This window comes from Coregonus clupeaformis, chromosome 13 (assembly GCF_020615455.1).
Source record: "Coregonus clupeaformis isolate EN_2021a chromosome 13, ASM2061545v1, whole genome shotgun sequence".
Classification (NCBI taxonomy): domain Eukaryota; kingdom Metazoa; phylum Chordata; class Actinopteri; order Salmoniformes; family Salmonidae; genus Coregonus; species Coregonus clupeaformis.
In genome coordinates, this window is record NC_059204.1 from 35204474 (window position 1) to 35224787 (window position 20314).

Here is a 20314-nt window from a genome sequence, read left to right on the forward strand (position 1 = left end):
TTTCTGCAGGTTTCCTCATGGTTCTATTTAAAGTCATGTTCTCAGAACATTAAGAACACTTTCCATAATAACCACAAGAAAACATTAGTAATGTATTTAAAAACATATACATTCTGTTCTCAGTATCAACAAAACGCTCTCTATCCTCTATCTTTGTAAGAGTGCTTGTTTCCTTTTGAAATGGGGTCTGTTTGAATAGACTAAAATGAACAGCTTTGTATGAGTAAAAAAAAAAAAACATGGCATGGTAGCTCCATCCTGGTGGTGCAGTGGACTAATTCCATGGATAGAGAACAGAAGATCATAGGTTTGAATCTCACTGCACCACCAGGATGGAGCTACCATGCCATGTTTTTTTTTAACTCATACAAAGCTGTTCATTTTAGTCTATTCAAAGAGACCCCATTCAGACCCCATTCATGCATGAATAATGTCTAGGCAAATGAATTTCCATGTGTCCTATCTGTGCTTGGAGTTCAAACGAGTTAACCTAAGCTAACAGTGTTATTAAAAGTCCTATTGAAACATGTTCTCAGAATGTCATAACAAATAATTTCCTTTCTCAGAATGTGAAATAACAAATAATTTCCGTTCTCAGAACGTTAATAAAAAACCTAGGAAAACTTTAAAGGAACCATAGTAAAACATTCTCAGAACCTCCCTGCAAGCTAAAAATGTAGGTTCCCAGTACATGCTAAGTATTCACTTCCAGTCTCAGAACGTTTAAAATACGTTTAGTTTTACCAGTCAGGAAATGTATGGCTTTGTTTCCAGAACCATTGGAAACCAAAAACATATGTTCCCACAACTTCCAAGGAACCAAATGTGCTAGCTGAGAAGATTATACATTGTACCAACCCCACATTGTGGTTGCCCTTTATCTGCAATTGATTGAATTCATTATTAGGGCCTTAGTCTATAACTTCTATAACATTCTACAGTGGGGAAAAAAAGTATTTAGTCAGCCACCAATTGTGCAAGTTCTCCCACTTAAAAAGCTGAGAGAGGCCTGTAATTTTCATCATAGGTACACGTCAACTATGACAGACAAAATGAGAAAAAAAATTCCAGAAAATTACATTGTAGGATTTTTAATGAATTTATTTGCAAATTATGGTGGAAAATAAGTATTTGGTCAATAACAAAAGTTTCTCAATACTTTGTTGTATACCCTTTGTTGGCAATGACACAGGTCACACATTTTCTGTAAGTCTTCACAAGGTTTTCACACACTGTTGCTGGTATTTTGGCCCATTCCTCCATGCAGATCTCCTCTAGAGCAGTGACGTTTTGGGGCTGTCGCTGGGCAACACAGACTTTCAACTCCCTCCAAAGATTTTCTATGGGGTTGAGATCTGGAGACTGGCTAGGCCACTCCAGGACCTTGAAATGCTTCTTACGAAGCCACTCCTTCGTTGCCCGGGCGGTGTGTTTGGGATCATTGTCATGCTGAAAGACCCAGCCACGTTTCATCTTCAATGCCCTTGCTGATGGAAGGAGGTTTTCACTCAAAATCTCACGATACATGGCCCCATTCATTCTTTCCTTTACACGGATCAGTCGTCCTGGTCCCTTTGCAGAAAAACAGCCCCAAAGCATGATGTTTCCACCCCCATGCTTCACAGTAGGTATGGTGTTCTTTGGATGCAACTCAGCATTCTTTGTCCTCGAAACACGACGAGTTGAGTTTTTACCAAAAAAGTTCTATTTTGGTTTCATCTGACCATATGACATTCTCCCAATCCTCTTCTGGATCATCCAAATGCACTCTAGCAAACTTCAGACGGGCCTGGACATGTACTGGCTTAAGCAGGGGACACGTCTTGTACTGCAGGATTTGAGTCCCTGGCGGCGTAGTGTGTAACTGATGGTAGGCTTTGTTACTTTGGTCCCGCTCTCTGCAGGTCATTCACTAGGTCCCCCCGTGTGGTTCTGGGATTTTTGCTCACCGTTCTTGTGATCATTTTGACCCCACGGGGTGAGATCTTGCGTGGAGCCCCAGATCGAGGGAGATTATCAGTGGTCTTGTATGTCTTCCATTTCCTAATAATTGCTCCCACAGTTGATTTCTTCAAACCAAGCTGCTTACCTATTGCAGATTCAGTCTTCCCAGCCTGGTGCAGGTCTACAATTTTGTTTCTGGTGTCCTTTGACAGCTCTTTGGTCTTGGCCATAGTGGAGTTTGGAGTGTGACTGTTTGAGGTTGTGGACAGGTGTCTTTTTTACTGATAACAAGTTCAAACAGGTGCCATTAATACAGGTAACGAGTGGAGGACAGAGGAGCCTCTTAAAGAAGAAGTTACAGGTCTGTGAGAGCCAGAAATCTTGCTTGTTTGTAGGTGACCAAATACTTATTTTCCACCATAATTTGCAAATAAATTTATTAAAAATCCTACAATGTGATTTTCTGGAATTTTTTTTCTCAATTTGTCTGTCATAGTTGACGTGTACCTATGATGAAAATTACAGGCCTCTCTCATTTTTTTAAGTGGGAGAACTTGCACAATTGGTGGCTGACTAAATACTTTTTTTCCCCACTGTATATCATTATTGATGTGAGAATTGCTACATCCGTCACAGTATTTTTTATGTATGGAGTGCAAATTAAGTGCTAAATCCTACAGTGTCAGTGTTTACATTTACATTTTAGTCATTTAGCAGACGCTCTTATCCAGAGCGACTTACAGGAGCAATTAGGGTTAAGTGCCTTGCTCAAGGGCACATCGACAGATTTTTCACCTAGTCGACTTGGGGATTAGAACCAGCGACCTTTCGGTTACTGGCACAACGCTCTTAACCACTAAGCTACCTGCCGCCCAATTGTTACCTGCCGCCCAATTGCTACCTGCCGCCCAATTGTCCAGTGTTGTTAACCTTATACGTCCCGAGACCCCAGCAAAAATCGGCTTTTCATTTATCTGACTTTATTTGATCTGCATGTCCATCCCTTATCTTTAGCTTCACAATTAACTGTTTTACCATTTTCTTTTTAGGACAACCAGGGCTACAAGTAGAAAACAAAACAATTTGACATAATAGTTGCATTTATGAGTTATTTTTAGCTTCCAGGTGAAGCTCACATCTGCTACAAGACCATGGTGCTTGCCTATGGAGCTGTGAGGGGAACGCAACCTCTGTACCTTCAGGCTCTGATCAGTCCCTATACCCAAACGAGGGCATTGCGTTCATCCACCTCTGGCCTGCTGGCTCCCCTACCTCTGCGGAAGCACAGTTCCCGCTCAGCCCAGTCAAAACTGTTCGCTGCTCTGGCACCCCAATGGTGGAACAAGCTCCCTCACGACGCCAGGACAGCGGAGTCACTCACCACCTTCCGGAGACATTTGAAACCCCACCTCTTTAAGGAATACTTGGGATAGGATAAAGTAATCTACCCACCCCACCCCACCCCCCCCCCCAAAAAATGGTAAAGTGGTTATCCCACTGGCTTTAAGGTGAATGCACCAATTTGTAAGTCGCTCTGGATAAGAGCGTCTGCTAAATGACGTAAATGTAATGTAAATGTTATTGACAAATGTGAATAAAAAATAATGTCCGCCAAAGCAAAAACCTGATAAAAATGAATGTATATGAATGCTGTAGGTACGGATTGTTTGCTCACTGGGAAATGAATATCCAACTAGTCAGTGACAACTGTTTGGAGTTTGTGACAGCAACTATGTGAGCTTATTACAGTATTATAGATTTTATGTGTGCATGTTTGTGAGAGTCTCAGCTTTTCATAGATAGATTTTAATAGTTTGTAGCTCAAGCCAATCGAACTACAGAATTGTTTTGTAAAAATGCCCAACCCCGAGCCCCTTTGGGATCCGTCCTTGTCTCACAAACACTGCTCTAGCTCAGCCCCTGTTAATCACACAGACTGGTACCAATGGATGCAGAAGAAATAGCTGAATCCAATGGTACAACCCAGAAGTCTGTAGCTCAAACACACAGCATTACGGGGGGCCTCATTGGGTTCAAGTCAAAACTGTACATAAAGTGAGAGCAAACATCTGCTGTTACTGTTCATTTGCAACAGCAAGCATCTCTGAAAAGGGGAGGCCATTTAGCAGTATATATTGATAAATCTGCCATTCAGCGAAGATTGAAATATACTTGAATCACCTCGTCTCTAGTTTAGTGATGCGATATTAGCGGTGGACATAGCCTTTTTATACTGTAACTCAACCAATATAAAATATAGATGTAACGATCCCGGCAGTCTGAGTCGGGTCCTGTCTGTGGGCTAGTTTTTCTGCTCGGGATCTCCAGTTTCCCGAGGGTTCTGGAACGCTCCGGGGAGCTCTCTTGATTTCCGCACCTGCATCCCATCAGCAATCTGCACACCTGGTCCTGATCATCACCCTTCTTAGGCTCTGGCCTAACATCCATTCCCTGCCGGATCGTTAGCCATGAACAGTAGGTTTACCAGAGTATCAGTCTTAGAGCTTCTAGCGTTAGTTTTGTTGTTTTGCACCTTGTTGGTTTGTTGTTTACTTACCTCCGTTTTGTTCCATCTGCAGTCACTCGTCCGGAACCTTCATCCAACCTCTGCCTGGTGGTCGGCGGCTGCCAAGCCATGATTGGATCAACCACTGCACCCCCAACAACTAATCAACGCCGCCCGCTCTGTTCCCTGGATTATTCAGCATCACTCTTGAATTTGTAAATAAACACTCACCTTCGTTTCAACTTACCTTGTCCTGGTCTGCTTCTGGGTTCTGGCTTTGTAACTCGTGACAGAACGATCCGGCCAGTAATGAACCCAGCGGACCTGGACTCTGTTCGCCATGCCATTACCCATCAGGAGAAGATGTTGGGCCATCATAGCACGGAGCTACAGGAGATCGCGTTGGCAGTTCGGAACCTTTCTACCGGTCTGACGGAGGTCCAGAACCAGCGCAAGTTTCCGGTGGAGGATCCACTACCGGTTTCACCCATCTCGCCTGCCGCGTCTGGAGCTGTGTCCTTCCGTGAGCCCAAGGTTCCGACGCCGGATAAATATGAGGGGGAGCTGGGAAGATGCCGTTCTTTCCTTATGCAGTGTGGGTTAGTGTTCGATCTACAGCCCTACTCTTATGCCACAGACAAGGCTAGGATAGCCTTTGTGATTGAGTTGCTGCGTGGTCGAGCGCTGGAGTGGGCTTCAGCCGTTTGGGAACGACAAGACCCCTGCATGGCTTCATACCAGGGGTTCACGGCCGAGATGAGGAAGCTCTTCGACCATTCCGTCCGAGGGAGGGACGCAGCTAGGCGCCTGTTTTCGCTTCACCAAGGAACTCGCAGCGTGGCCGACTTCGTGATCGAGTTCAAGACGTTGGCTGTGGAGAGTGGGTGGAATGAGGAGTCTCTGCAAGCGGCCTTTTACCAGGGTCTGTCGGAGCAGCTCAAGGATGAGTTGATCTCCTATCCGGAGCCTAGTGACCTGGACAGCTTGGTAGCCTTGTCTATTCGGGTGGATAATCGAGTCCGAGAGCGAAGGAGGGAGAAGCAATGGGGGTCCGTCCAATCGATCAGCTTCTCAGTTCCCAGTCGGGTCGGGTGGTGGACCAGAACACGTCGATCATTCTCCACCACAAAGGATTAGTGGAGAGGTCCTCTCTCCCGATTCTGAACCCATGCAAGTGGGGCGGCACGGGTTAACCAAGGAGGAGCGTCAACATAGACGTAAGACCAACTGCTGCCTCTACTGTGGTAGCTCGGGACATTACATCTCCACTTGTTCCCGGCGGTCGTCAAACTGCCCGGCTCGCTAAAGTTGGGAGGACTTTTAGCGAGCCAGTTTCAACCTCTCAGTACCTCTGTCAGACCCCGTTTCCCGGCTACCCTTGTGAACAGGAATCAGAGCTTAGCGATTAACGCTTTATCGATTCAGGTGCCGATGGAAGCTTTCTTGATGCCGAGTTGGTGGAACAGCTGGGGCTTTCCAAGGAGCAATTGCCGGAAGCCATTGAAGCGACCACTCTGAACGGCAGTAGTCTGGCACGTATCACGATGAGGACTGAACCGGTTAAGATGCTGTTGTCGGGGAATCATTCGGAGATGATTTCATTCTTCATTCTGCCGTCTTCCCATGTTCCTCTGGTCCTTGGATACCCCTGGCTGAAGGAACACAATCCCACGTTCGATTGGGTGACGGGCAAGGTAACGAGTTGGAGCCTTGATTGTCATGCTAACTGTCTCAAGACTGCCTGTCCCCATTCGGTTCCCAGTCAGGTGATTGAGGCTAAACCCCCAGATTTGTCCCTGGTTCCCGAGACATATCACGATTTGGGGGAAGTGTTCAGTAAGCAGAAGGCTCTGTCACTCCCTCCCCACCGACCATATGATTGTGCCATCAACCTGTTCCCTGGAGCTGTCTACCCCAAGGGAAGGTTATACAGTATCTCCCGCCCTGAACGTGAGGCTTTGGAGACCTACATCAAGGAGTCCCTAGCTGCTGGTCTCGTTCGTCCCTCGTCATCACCCCTGGGGGCAGGATTCTTCTTTGTGGGTAAGAAGGATGGCTCTCTTCGACCGTGTATTGATTATCGGGGGTTGAATGACATCACGGTCAAGAACAAGTATCCCCTGCCCTTGATGAGTTCTGCCTTCGACTCCTTACAGGGTGCTACGGTGTTCACCAAGCTAGACCTACGCAATGCGTATCACATGGTCCGGATCAGAGAGGGAGACGAGTGGTTGACGGGTTTCAATACACCGATGGGTCACTTCGAGTATCAGGTGATGCCGTTTGGACTGACCAATGCTCCAGCGGTATTCCAGAGTATGGTGAACGACGTCCTGAGAGATATGATCGGTCTCTTTGTGTTTGTTTACCTGGATGACATTCTGATCTTCTCGAAGGAACCTTCCGACCACGTCCAGCATGTCCGGCAGGTTCTGCAGCGATTGTTGGAGAATCGCCTGTTCGTGAAGGCCGAGAAGTGCGAGTTTCACGCCCACACGACATCCTTTCTCGGGTACATCATCTCCAGGGGAGAGATTAGGATGGACCAGGAGAAGGTTAGAGCGGTTCTGGAATGGGCCCAGCCCGGTACGAGATTGCAGCTCCAGAGATTTTTGGGGTTTGCGAATTTCTACCGCAGATTCATCCGGGATTACAGCCGTGTGGCCGCTCCGTTAACTGCCTTGACTTCCAGTATCAGGAGCTTCAAGTGGAATCCGGAGGCGGATCGAGCGTTTCTGGATTTGAAGAGGCGATTCACCAACGCACCGATTCTCTCTCAACCGGACACGGCCCGTCAGTTCGTCGTTGAAGTGGACGCGTCTGATGTGGGAGTTGGCGCCATCCTGTCGCAGCGATGCTCCACGGACAGTAAACTCCATCCCTGCGCCTACTACTCTCGTCGCCTTTCGCCTGCGGAGAGGAATTACGATGTGGGTAACCGGGAGCTTCTCGCGGTGAAACTTGCCTTGGAGGAGTGGCGCCACTGGTTGGAGGGGCGGAGCAACCGTTTATTGTCTGGACTGACCACAAGAATCTTGCTTACGTGCAATCGGCTAGACGTCTCAACTCCCGTCAGGCCAGGTGGTCGTTGTTTTTCGGACGATTCAATTTTTCCCTGACGTTCCGACCTGGATCTAAGAACGGCAAGGCGGACGCCTTGTCTCGGATGTTCTCCAAGACGGAGGAGAGTGGGTCCAAGACCGAGACAATTCTCCCCCGGAACTGCGTCGTGGGAGCTGTTAGGTGGAAGATTGAGGAGGAGGTGGGAGGTGATGGCGGCTCTTCGGACGCAGCCCGGTCCCGGTAACGGTCCACCCGGTCGGTTGTTTGTGCCTGAGTCGGTTCGTCCTGCGGTCCTCAAATGGTCCCACGCCAGCAAGATGGCTTGTCACCCTGGCGTGGCTCGGACGATGGCGTTTCTTTGCAGACGTTTTTGGTGGCCTGCCATGGCCGAGGATACTCGGGGTTATGTTGCTGCCTGTCCAGTGTGTGCGCAGAATAAGGGTACCAATCGGCCCAGCTCTGGACTACTTCACCCCCTTCCTATTCCCCGGCGACCATGGTCGCATCTGGCCCTGGACTTTGTCACTGGGTTGCCCGCTTCTGAGGGGAACACGTCGTTCTGACTATCGTGGACAGATTCAGCAAGTTCGCCCACTTTGTGCCAATTGCCAAGCTTCCCTCTGCCTCGGAGACGTCCGAGATCCTGGTTAGGGAGGTTTTCAGGGTCCACGGGTTGCCCAGTGATATCGTTTCCGACCGTGGCCCTCAGTTTACCTCTGCTGTCTGGAAGTCCTTCTGTTTGGCCATTGGAGCTACAGTCAGTCTCACATCTGGTTTTCACCCCCAATCTAATGGTCAGGCGGAGAGAGCCAACCAGAAGATGGAATCCACGCTACGCTGCCTGGCCTCTTCCAACCCCACCTCCTGGGTCTCTCAGTTGCCTTGGGTTGAGTATGCCCACAATACTCTCCCTACATCTGCCACTGGGATGTCTCCCTTCCAGTGCCTGTATGGCTACCAACCTCCCTTGTTCCCTTCTCAGGAGAAGGAGCTCTCAGTGCCTTCTGTTCAGGCCCATATTCGCTCGTTGCCACCGGACCTGGCATCGGGCCAGAAAGGCACTCCTTAGAGTTTCGGACCGGTATCAGCTCCAGGCGAATCGTCGCCGGATCCCCGCTCCCACCTACACCATCGGAGATAGGGTCTGGTTGGCCACACGGGATCTTCCTTTACGGACTGAGTCTAGGAAGTTGTTACCGAAGTTCATTGGTCCGTTTGTGGTGGAGAAGGTGATCAATCCGGTGGCAGTTCGACTCAAACTCCCGAGGACGCTCAGAGTCCATCCCACCTTTCATGTCTCCTGCCTCAAGCCTGTTTTCCTCAGTCCTCTGTTGCCTCCTCCGCCTCCTCCTCCTCCTCCTCGGATGATCGGAGGTGGTCCTGCCTACACGGTGCGACGCATCATGGATTCCAGACGGCGGGGCCGGGGTTTCCAGTATCTCGTGGACTGGGAGGGGTATGGTCCTGAAGAGAGGAGTTGGATTCCGCGGCGACAGATCCTAGATGCTGACCTCATCCGTGACTTCTACCGCCTCCATCCTGGCGCTCCGGGGGAGTCCGCCCGGTGGCGTTCGCCGGAGGGGGGTACTGTAACGATCCCGGCAGTCTGAGTCGGGTCCTGTCTGTGGGCTAGTTTTTCTGCTCGGGATCTCCAGTTTCCCGAGGGTTCTGGAACGCTCCGGGGAGCTCTCTTGATTTCCGCACCTGCATCCCATCAGCAATCTGCACACCTGGTCCTGATCATCACCCTTCTTAGGCTCTGGCCTAACATCCATTCCCTGCCGGATCGTTAGCCATGAACAGTAGGTTTACCAGAGTATCAGTCTTAGAGCTTCTAGCGTTAGTTTTGTTGTTTTGCACCTTGTTGGTTTGTTGTTTACTTACCTCCGTTTTGTTCCATCTGCAGTCACTCGTCCGGAACCTTCATCCAACCTCTGCCTGGTGGTCGGCGGCTGCCAAGCCATGATTGGATCAACCACTGCACCCCCAACAACTAATCAACGCCGCCCGCTCTGTTCCCTGGATTATTCAGCATCACTCTTGAATTTGTAAATAAACACTCACCTTCGTTTCAACTTACCTTGTCCTGGTCTGCTTCTGGGTTCTGGCTTTGTAACTCGTGACAATAGATATATTTCCTAATTTAAGATCACCCTCTGTAACGCTCTATCTTTTTGTCTTCTTGAGACAAAATATATAGTCAGGCAACACTGAAAATAGTTATATTTAAAAAAGCTACAGTGCATTCGGAAGGTATTCAGACCCCTTGACTTTTTCCACATTTTGTTACATTACAGCCTTATTCTAAAATGGATTAAATAAAACATTTTCCTCATCAATCTACACACAATACCCCATAATGACAAAACGAAAACAGTTTTTTTAAATAAAAAACAGAAATACCTTATTTACATAGTATTCAGACCCTTTGCTATGAGACTCAGAATTGAGCTCAGGTTTATCCTGTTTCCATTGATCATCCTTGATGTTTCTACAACTTGATTGGAGTCCACCTGTGGTAAATTCAGTTGATTGGACATGATTTGGAAAGGCAAAAACCTAGCCATGAGGTCGAAGGAATTGTCTGTAGAGCTCCGACACAGGATTGTGTCGAAGCACAGATCTGGGGAAGGGTACCAAAACATTTCTTCAGCATTGAAGGTCCCCAAGAACACAGTGGCCACCATCATTCTTAAATGGAAGAAGTTTGGAACCACCAAGATTCTTCCTAGAGCTGGCCGCCTGACCAAACTGAGCAATCGGGGGAGAAGGGCCTTGGTCAGGGAGGTGACCAATAACCCAATGGTCACTCTGACAGAGCTCCAGAGTTTCTCTGTGGAGATGGGAGAACCTTCCAGAAGGACAACCATCTCTGCAGCACTCCACCAATCAGGCCATTATGGTAAAGTGGTCAGACGGAAGTCACTCCTTAGTAAAAGGCACATGACAACCCGCTTGGAGTTTGCTAAAAGGCACCTAAAGGACTCTCAGAAACAAGATTCTCTGGTCTGATTAAACTAAGATTGAACTATTTGGCCTGAATGCCAAGCGTCACGTCTGGAGGAAACCTGGCACTATGCTTACGGTGAAGCATGATGGTGGCAGCATCATGCTCTGGGGATGTTTTTCAGCAGCATGGACTGGGAGACTAGTCAGGATCGAGGGAAAGATGAACGGAGCAAAGTACAGAGAGATCCTTGATGAAACCTCAGACTGGAGCGAAGGTTCACCTTCCAACTGGAGAACGATCCTAAGCACACAGCCAAGACAACTCAGGAGTGGCTTCAGGACAAGTCTCTGAACGTCCTTGAGTGTCCTAGCCAGAGCCCGGACTTGAAACCAATCGAACGTCTCTGGAGAGATCGCTGCCAAGGTGCTTCAATAAAGTACTGAGTAAAGGGTCTGAATACTTATGTAAATATGATATTTCCATTTTGCCCAAAAATTTAAAAAGCTGTTTTTGCTTTGTCATTATGGGGTATTGTGTGTAGATTGATGAGGGGTGGGGGGTGACAATGTAATCCATTTCAGAATAAGGCTGTAATGTAACAAAATGTAGAAAAAGTCAAGGGGTCTGCACTGTATATTCTCTGAGCAATTAACTTTTATATCGTGCCATAGTGCTCTCTTAAGTGTACATCCGCTCAAAATGGACAACATAAGTTTAAACAAAGTGCTCTATCAAATGGTAAGCCTTTTAAATGTAAGATCCACACACACTGCTGTGATCTGGTGTCTGCTATTAAGTCTGAGAGTATTTTGATATTGCTCTTTGTAACCTGCTGCTCTCTTGTTTGGGATTAAAGGGTAGGGACAGTGGGTGTAATTAGCAAGCACCATCAGCCTGGCTAATGCCCATGGAGGACCTTCCCCTTTTATGACTGGGTCCAGACAGAATTACAGTCGAGCAGCACTTAGCCGCCACATAAATTACTTGACATGAACTGTGACAGACTGTGCATATGCATGCCTTTTGTGGAGGACCTAAATTAGGCTATATTAAGCACTTTGCAATTCATTGTTCACTGAGTTTCAATGGCTCTGATGACAGACACTGTACTGTATGTGGCAATTATGTCTGCCTGTATCACAAAGGATAATTTCTACTTCAGGGAACAATTTGAGTTATAAACATATAAGCTCAACCAGCTTTTATAAAATGGCAGAAAATAAATGTTTTGACTGACTTGTTGGTAGGACTGATATCTGCAAGAAATACTGTAAGAAAGTTGCAATGCCTTTACTTAAAGTGGAACTGACAGCTTTTTAACTACTTTGCAGATATGAAACAAACAGGCAATAATAATAATAATCATCATAATATCAGTCAAAAATATAGAATTCCCAGTTTATGCTACAAAACCAACTTCATAAGAGGTTTTAAAAATAGGTTATATTTGACTCAACATTCCATGACGTACACTAAGCCATTGTTAGCAGAATAGATGGATGCAGTTCAATGCATTATTAATGGACAGCAGGTAGCCTAGTGGTTAAGAGAGTTGGAGTAACTGAACGGTTGCTGGTTCGAATCCCCAAGCCGATTAGGTGAAAAATCTATCGATGTGCCCTTGAGCAAGGCACTTAACCCTAATTGCTCCTGTAAATTGCTCTGGATGAGAGCATCTGCTAAATTAATTTTTTTTTTTTACAAATCATATAATTCACCAATACATTTCTTGGTAGTCCAAAAAATATTGCTATCAGGTTGTAAATCACAGCTGGCCTGGTACATTGTTTGCTGCCTCAATTCGGGATACACTGTTTCAGTTTCAATGACTCAATATTTCATACAAAAACTGACAAATGTAACTAAGGCTGGGAATGTCAACACAATCAAACTAGCAAGGGCAATGATCACAAGTCAGTCATAATTTGGCTAATAGGCTAGCGTATCTATTTATGTAACGAGCTAAAAACACTGAGCCTAACATTAGCTAGATAGATAGCTAGCTGTTAAGAGGATGTCATGTCATTGGAGGAGTGGGTGAGTGACTGACTTTTTCCCCTCATTGTTTTTTGATGGCTATACACAGCTAGAGATGCAGGTGTAATTTGGTTAGTTAGCAAGAAATGTGAATCGCTTTGCTAGCTAGCTAGCTATGCTGAACGGCTGTTATCCAGTTAGAATATCTCTTGCAAATTCACTCTGGCTAGCTATCTACTCAGATTTCAGAGCACTCTTGTCTGAGTGTGCCAGAGCACAGAATAACTGATCAATTTACAAATGCGCAACACCCGCTGAATATGACTGGTGTCAGTAAACGTAGGCAAAAAAAAGTAATCGTTAGTCACGAACCCTCTATATAACATGTAAACAGCCTAACTGTCACGATCGTCAAGGAGAGACCAAGGCGCAGCGTTGCAGGTGAACATATTTATATTTATTAAATGATCACACGATCAAAACAACAAACGAAAAACGTGACGTCTATGGTTTAAACACAAACCAACACGAACATGTAACCACAAACACAAAGTGAAAGACAGACAGTTAAATATGGCTCCCAATCAGAGACAACCAGCTGACACTCGTTGCCTCTGATTGAGAGTCACTCAGGCCAACATAGAAATACAAACATAGAATACACACCCTGGCTCAACATAACAGTGTCCCCAGAGCCAGGGCGTGACACTAACCAAATCTAGGGTGAGTAAAATGGTCAGCGAGGTGTTCTCTCATTTGTGTCTGGAAGTAGCTAGCTACCAAGCTAGCCAACTTTAGCCAGTTAGCTTGGGTGCTTGATTGGGACAACGCATGCATTGGCAGGCAAAAACTACAGAAGGACGAGCAGGCTGTTCCCCATCACTTATCAGTGCAATTTTGACGGCAAGCAAGCTGAAAAAGTTTGAGAGGGTTTATCTAATTTTCCTTCGTTAGCTTTTAGCTCATCTTGCTCTGGCTAGCATTAGTTGTTGATCTTGTTGTTGTTGATCTGCATATAGGGAAAGATACCCTACCTTTTTATGGTTGTTTGATCAATAGGAATGTAAGGTTCCCAAATGTAAGAGAACTCCCGTGGTATTTAGCTACATATTTGCAGAAATCCATTCAAGTGTATTTTGTGGCCTTTGCCAAATGCTTTCTAATGATATAAAGTTGTGCTGTTGCAACTGCCTGTAAACACACGATGGCAGGCCCTTGTGGCAAATGGCTTGTTTGCATATAGGCCTACTGTACCTCTGATTGGCTATGGCGCACCGCTCTGCGTAGACTCCTGTCCTGGATTAGACAGATGTTTTTAGGGTTTATTTACTGCAGTGTCTATTAATTGTCCAAACGCACAGCCACTTTCCCACTCTTCATTGCTAAAGAATTTTAACAAATGCCTTAGTATACGTAATTCCCAAACATTCTAAGAATTTATAAAAACGTGAAATGACCATATCTACAGTAGCTTGCGAAAGTATTCACCCCCCTTGGCATTTTTCCTATTTTGTTGCTTTACAACCTGGAATTAAAATGGATTTTGGGGGGGGTTGTATCATTTGATTTACACAACATGCCTACCACTTTGAAGATGCTAAATATTTTTTCTTGTGAAACAAACAAGAAATAAGACAAAAAAACAGAAAACTTGAGCGTGCATAACTAATCACCCCCCCCCAAAGTCAATACTTTGTAGAGCCACCTTTTGCAGCAATTACAGCTGCAAGTCTCTTGGGGTATGTCTCTATAAGCTTGGCACATCTAGCCACTGTGATTTTTGCCCATTCTTCAAGGCAAAACTGCTCCAGCTCCTTCAAGTTGGATGGGTTCCGCTGGTGTACAGCAATCTTTAAGTCATGCCACAGATTCTCAATTGGATTGAGGTCTGGGCTTTGACTAGGCCATTCCAAGACATTTAAATGTTTCCCCTTAAACCACTCGAGTGTTGCTTTAGCAGTATGCTTCGGGTCATTGTCCTGCTGGAAGGTGAACCTCCGTCCCAGTCTCAAATCTATGGATGACTGAAATAAGTTCCCCTAAAGAATTTCCCTGTATTTAGTGCCATCCATCATTCCTTTAATTCTGACCAGTTTCCCAGTCCCTGCCGATGAAAAACATCCCCACAGCATGATGCTGCCACCACCATGCTTCACTGTGGGGATGGTGTTCTCGGGGTGATGAGAGGTGTTGGGTTTGCGCCAGACATACAGTGGGGAAAAAAAGTATTTAGTCAGCCACCAATTGTGCAAGTTCTCCCACTTAAAAATATGAGAGAGGCCTGTAATTTTCATCATAGGTACACGTCAACTATGACAGACAAATTGAGGAAAGAAATTCCAGAAAATCACATTGTAGGATTTTTTATGAATTTATTTGCAAATTATGGTGGAAAATAAGTATTTGGTCACCTACAAACAAGCAAGATTTCTGGCTCTCACAGACCTGTAACTTCTTATTTAAGAGGCTCCTCTGTCCTCCACTCGTTACCTGGATTAATGGCACCTGTTTGAACTTGTTATCAGTATAAAAGACACCTGTCCACAACCTCAAACAGTCACACTCCAAACTCCACTATGGCCAAGACCAAAGAGCTGTCAAAGGACACCAGAAACAAAATTGTAGACCTAAACCAGGCTGGGAAGACTGAATCTGCAATAGGTAAGCAGCTTGGTTTGAAGAAATCAACTGTGGGAGCAATTATTAGGAAATGGAAGACATACAAGACCACTGATAATCTCCCTCGATCTGGGGCTCCACGCAAGATCTCACCCCGTGGGGTCAAAATGATCACAAGAACGGTGAGTAAAAATTCCAGAACCACACGGGGGGACCTAGTGAATGACCTGCAGAGAGCTGGGACCAAAGTAACAAAGCCTACCATCAGTAACACACTATGCCACCAGGGACTCAAATCCTGCAGTGCAGACGTGTCCCCCTGCTTAAGCCAGTACATGTCCAGGCCCGTCTGAAGTTTGCCAGAGTGCATTTGGATGATCCAGAAGAGGATTGGGAGAATGTCACATGGTCATATTAAACCAAAATATACGTTTTTGGTAAACACTCAACTCGTCGTGTTTCGAGGACAATGAATGCTGAGTTGCATCCAAAGAACACCATACCTACTGTGAAGCATGGGGGTGGAAACATCATGCTTTGGGGCTGTTTTTCTGCAAAGGGACCAGGACGACTGATCCGTGTAAAGGAAAGAATGAATGGGGCCATGTATCGTGAGATTTTGAGTGAAAACCTCCTTCCATCAGCAAGGGCATTGAAGATGAAACGTGGCTGGGTCTTTCAGCATGACAATGATCCCAAACACACCGCCCGGGCAACGAAGGAGTGGCTTCCTAAGAAGCATTTCAAGGTGCTGGAGTGGCCTAGCCAGTCTCCAGATCTCAACCCCATAGAAAATCTTTGGAGGGAGTTGAAAGTCCATGTTGCCCAGCGACAGCCCCAAAACGTCACTGCTCAAGAGGAGATCTGCATGGAGGAATGGGCCAAAATACCAGCAACAGTGTGTGAAAACCTTGTGAAGACTTACAAAAAACGTTTGACCTGTGTCATTGCCAACAAAGGGTATATAACAAAGTATTGAGAAACTTTTGTTATTGACCAAATACTTATTTTCCACCATAATTTGCAAATCAATTCATTTAAAATCCTACAATATGATTTTCTGGAGAAAAAAAATCTCATTTTGTCTGTCATAGTTGACGTGTTCCTATGATGAAAATTACAGGCCTCTCTTATCTTTTTAAGTGGGAGAACTTGCACAATTGGTGGCTGACTAAATACTTTTTTCCCCACTGTAGCGTTTTCCTTGATGGCCAAAAAGCTCAATTTTAGTCTCATCTGACCAGAGTACCTTCTACAATATGTTTGGGGAGTCTCCCACATCCCTTTTGGCGAACACCAAACGTGTTTGCTTATTTTTTTCTTTAAGCAATGGCTTTTTTCTGGCCACTCTTCCGTAAAGCCCAGCTCTATGGAGTGTACGGCTTAAAGTGGTCCTATGGACAGATACTCCAATCTCCGCTGTGGAGCTTTGCAGCTCCTTCAGGGTTATCTTTGGTCTCTTTGTTGCCTGTCTGATTAATGCCCTCCTTGCCTGGTCCATGAGTTTTGGTGGGCGGCCCTCTCTTGGCAGGTTTGTTGTGGTGCCATATTCTTTCAATTTTTTAATAATGGATTTAATGGTGCTCCGTGGGATGTTCAAAGTTTCGAATCTTTTTTTATAACCCAACCCTGATCTGTACTTCTCCATAACTTTGTCCCTGACCTGTTTGGAGAGCTCCTTGGTCTTCATGGTGCCGCTTGCTTGGCGGTGCCCCTTGCTTAGTGGTGTTGCAGACTCTGGGGCCTTTCAGAACAGGTGTATATATACTGAGATCATGTGACACTTAGATTGCACACAGGTGGACTTTATTTAACTAATTATGTGACTTCTGAAGGTAATTGGTTGCACCAGATCTTATTTAGGGGCTTCATAGCAAAGGGGGTGAATACATATGCACGCACCAGTTTTGAATCAAGTTATTTTTTTCATTTCACTTCACCGATTTGTACTATTTTGTGTATGTCCATTACATGAAATCCAAATAAAAATCAATTTCAATTACAGGTTGTAACGCAACAAAATAGGAAAAATGCCAAGGGGGATGAATACTTTTGCAATGCACTGTAAGTGCTCGCTTGTCATAAAATGTAAAAAAAAAAGAAATTGTGTCATATTCTTCTGAAAAGATTTTAATAAGATTGAATGCTGCTAAATTGCTGTCAGTTCCACTTTAAGGTCTTAAAACTATATGATGCCTGTTTTTTTGTTTAATATATGTATATTATTGCATAAAGAAAGACACTGAGCAAGTGGTGAGTTGTTGAATCATATTGACCATGTACAGTACAAAAGCAAACTATCCACCCAGTGGTAATTGCTTATTGCATACCTGCTACAGTAATTGTTCAACTATGTGTTGTGTTTCCTGATGGGTGGTTGTGTCCATATAAATATAATCTCATTTGATTGATGGACACAGGGTCTTGTCCAGTAGTCACAAAATGGAGAAGGTTGTACCTGAATCTCTTAAATATGAAGACTCATTTTTTGTTTCAAAGTGTTTCCTGTTTCATACTTAATAACGACTCATGTGCTTATAATTCCATTTCGCCCTTTTTCAAAATGGGGCTTTAAAGTGTATGGGAGAGTCTTTTACTAAGATAACTGCAGTTGAACTGCCAATTTTGAGTTAAGATTTTATACACTTTTATAACTATTGACTCGCAGTCATTGATTTTAAGCCTTTTTAAGTGACAGCTTAAAGACCTGCCCTTCACACTCATTTAAACTTTGGCTGCACACATGATCTTTAGGAATACCGACCGGGCATGCAGGGCAGGTGACCAGGGGCCCTGACCTCCAGGGGGCCCTAATTAATTTTGTTAGTCATTCTCACTCAGATATCATATTAATGTTCCAATGCAGCTGTTTTTATCTCAATATCAAATAATTTCTGGGTAACAATTAGGTACCTTACTGTGATTGTTTCTTAGCAGAGATCAATTTATCAAGCAAGAATTTTGCTAGTACTGTCTGGGAGTGGTCCAAGTTGGGAAGGGAAATGTGAAAACTAGCTGTTATTGGCAGAGATGTTTTGAACTCTCTTTCTTATTAACTAATTTACCACATGGGGATATCACCAGGCAGGCCAAAACTCCATCCCACCAAAACAGACTGAAATTTCAGGTTGTCTATTCAAACAGCTCTTACACTAAAAGGGCATTATCATCATTTTCACAATTTCACAGTATTATTCCAACCTCAGTGTGGAAATATAAAACACAGGAAAACCACGTTTTTGACTGCACTGGGCCTTTAACATGGCATAAGTCATAGCAAAATGTGTATAATTGCAGGAAATTAGCTTTAAAACAGCAAACATTTCTCTCCACCTCATGGCAAGATAGGTAAAATTGCAGGAAATTAGCTGTAAAACTGAAGAAAAAAGTATCTGTCCCATGGCAAAATGAGTAGGATTGCATGACAATTTTAAACTGCAACATTTTCTCTATGCCTCTTGGTAAAATGTATAAGATTGCAGGAGCGCAACTTTACAAATGTAATTTTTCTCTCAGCTGTCAAGTGGATGGGCAACTAAAATGTTTTGCCCCGAGGTTGGGACCCCCCAACCAAATCTCATTTAGGGCCCCCAAAAGGCTAGGGCCAGCACTGTGGCTTGCATAGGCTATATAAATGCACTGCTAGTAGATGATTGACACATTTAATAGCCTGGAGTGTGAACATGGATGCTATGAGTCATGGGCGGTATATTTAGTCCACATGCCTTTATCCACACCACCAAAACACTTGAGTCATACCCACCAATTTCACCTGTTAAAGGTCTGAACAATATAGTACGCAATCTGTAGTAGGCAGTCTATAGCATCTGCATCCAAACACTTGGCCCACAGGTGATTTTATTTGGCCCCCCAAGTTTCCTGAGCAACATTTTTTTTTATGTTATTTTAAATGTTTTATTGTTGGAGATAAAATACTAAAAACACCAGCAAATCAGCTCCAAGTGATTTACAATGTTGGAGATATGTTCCAAAGTATTCCCACGCATATTAGAGTGATACGGTAGATCGTATACAAATGTAAGCAATGTTTGAAATTATTATGTTTTAGTCAAATCGTATATATGTTTGAGCTTCTTGCGGTCAATTTGCAGGCAATCAATTATTTGTAATTATGTTCTGGCCCCCTGAAAAAATCGTCCCGCTACTGAATCTAGTTGATGATCCCTGACCTAGAGCACGTACAGCGACTCTGAGGGGATGGTGTAGAATAATCACTAAAACTCTTGTAGCCTAGACCCAATCCCAAGAAAGTCCGCATCTGTTGGAACGAGATAATCACGCACTTGTCTTGTTTGTACGCTCTTCTGCGCATTTGGCACCGGTGGTTAAAGTTGTATCACGTAATCTCAAACGAAATACCTGATTTGTGTTTGCTCTGCGTGCTGTCCACAACTGCGACCGTTAATTTTCCGTGAATGTGAAATTACAAGTGTGAACTGTCATCATCAATAAGCAGCTGGACCATTTGGAAAGGAAGAGCACATATTTCCATTCTGCGAGCTGCAGAACAGAATAGATCAGCCTGCAGATATATTTTTGAGTGCGCGGTATGGATAGCTATACTCCTGCATAGGCTATGATGCACCTGGAAAGAAGATTTGGATTACCAGATGAACTGTAGGCTATTAACTAACCCGCGCTCGCTCCACCAGACAAAATACGCATTTGCCTTTTAAAACAACGGACGCATTGTGTGTCACGACAAGCAGTGGGATTTATAAACCGAAGATGGGTGTTTGTGGATATTTTGCCGTGTCTTGGAAGTGCCTGGTGGTTCTGTCTTTCAGGCTGCTGTTTCTTGTCCCCGCAGGTTTGCCTGTCCACAGTCAAGGGGATTCCCAAACCGATAATAAAGTAATGGACAATATTACCGTCAGGCAAGGCGAGACCGTCTTTCTCAGGTAAAACCCTTTCTCATTATTCTTACACTGTCACTGCTTGCGAATGGTTTAAAACAGTTATATTACCTCTATATGAGTCCAACGTTGCTTTGATAATTGAAAGTACAGGAAAAGTGGTTTATGTCAGGTTAAATTATACGATTCTAAGTGTATGGTAATTTACGCGTCATGTGCATTTTGTCATTGAGGGGGATTCAAGAGGATTAGCCTATGCCAGACTATGAAGCAATAGTCCCAGCAGTTAAAATTAACTCCAAATGATTGTTGTGTAACGTGTTGAACTAAGGTGCTTATGGTGGAAGAAGACAATGGATATGGTTCATGAACTACGGA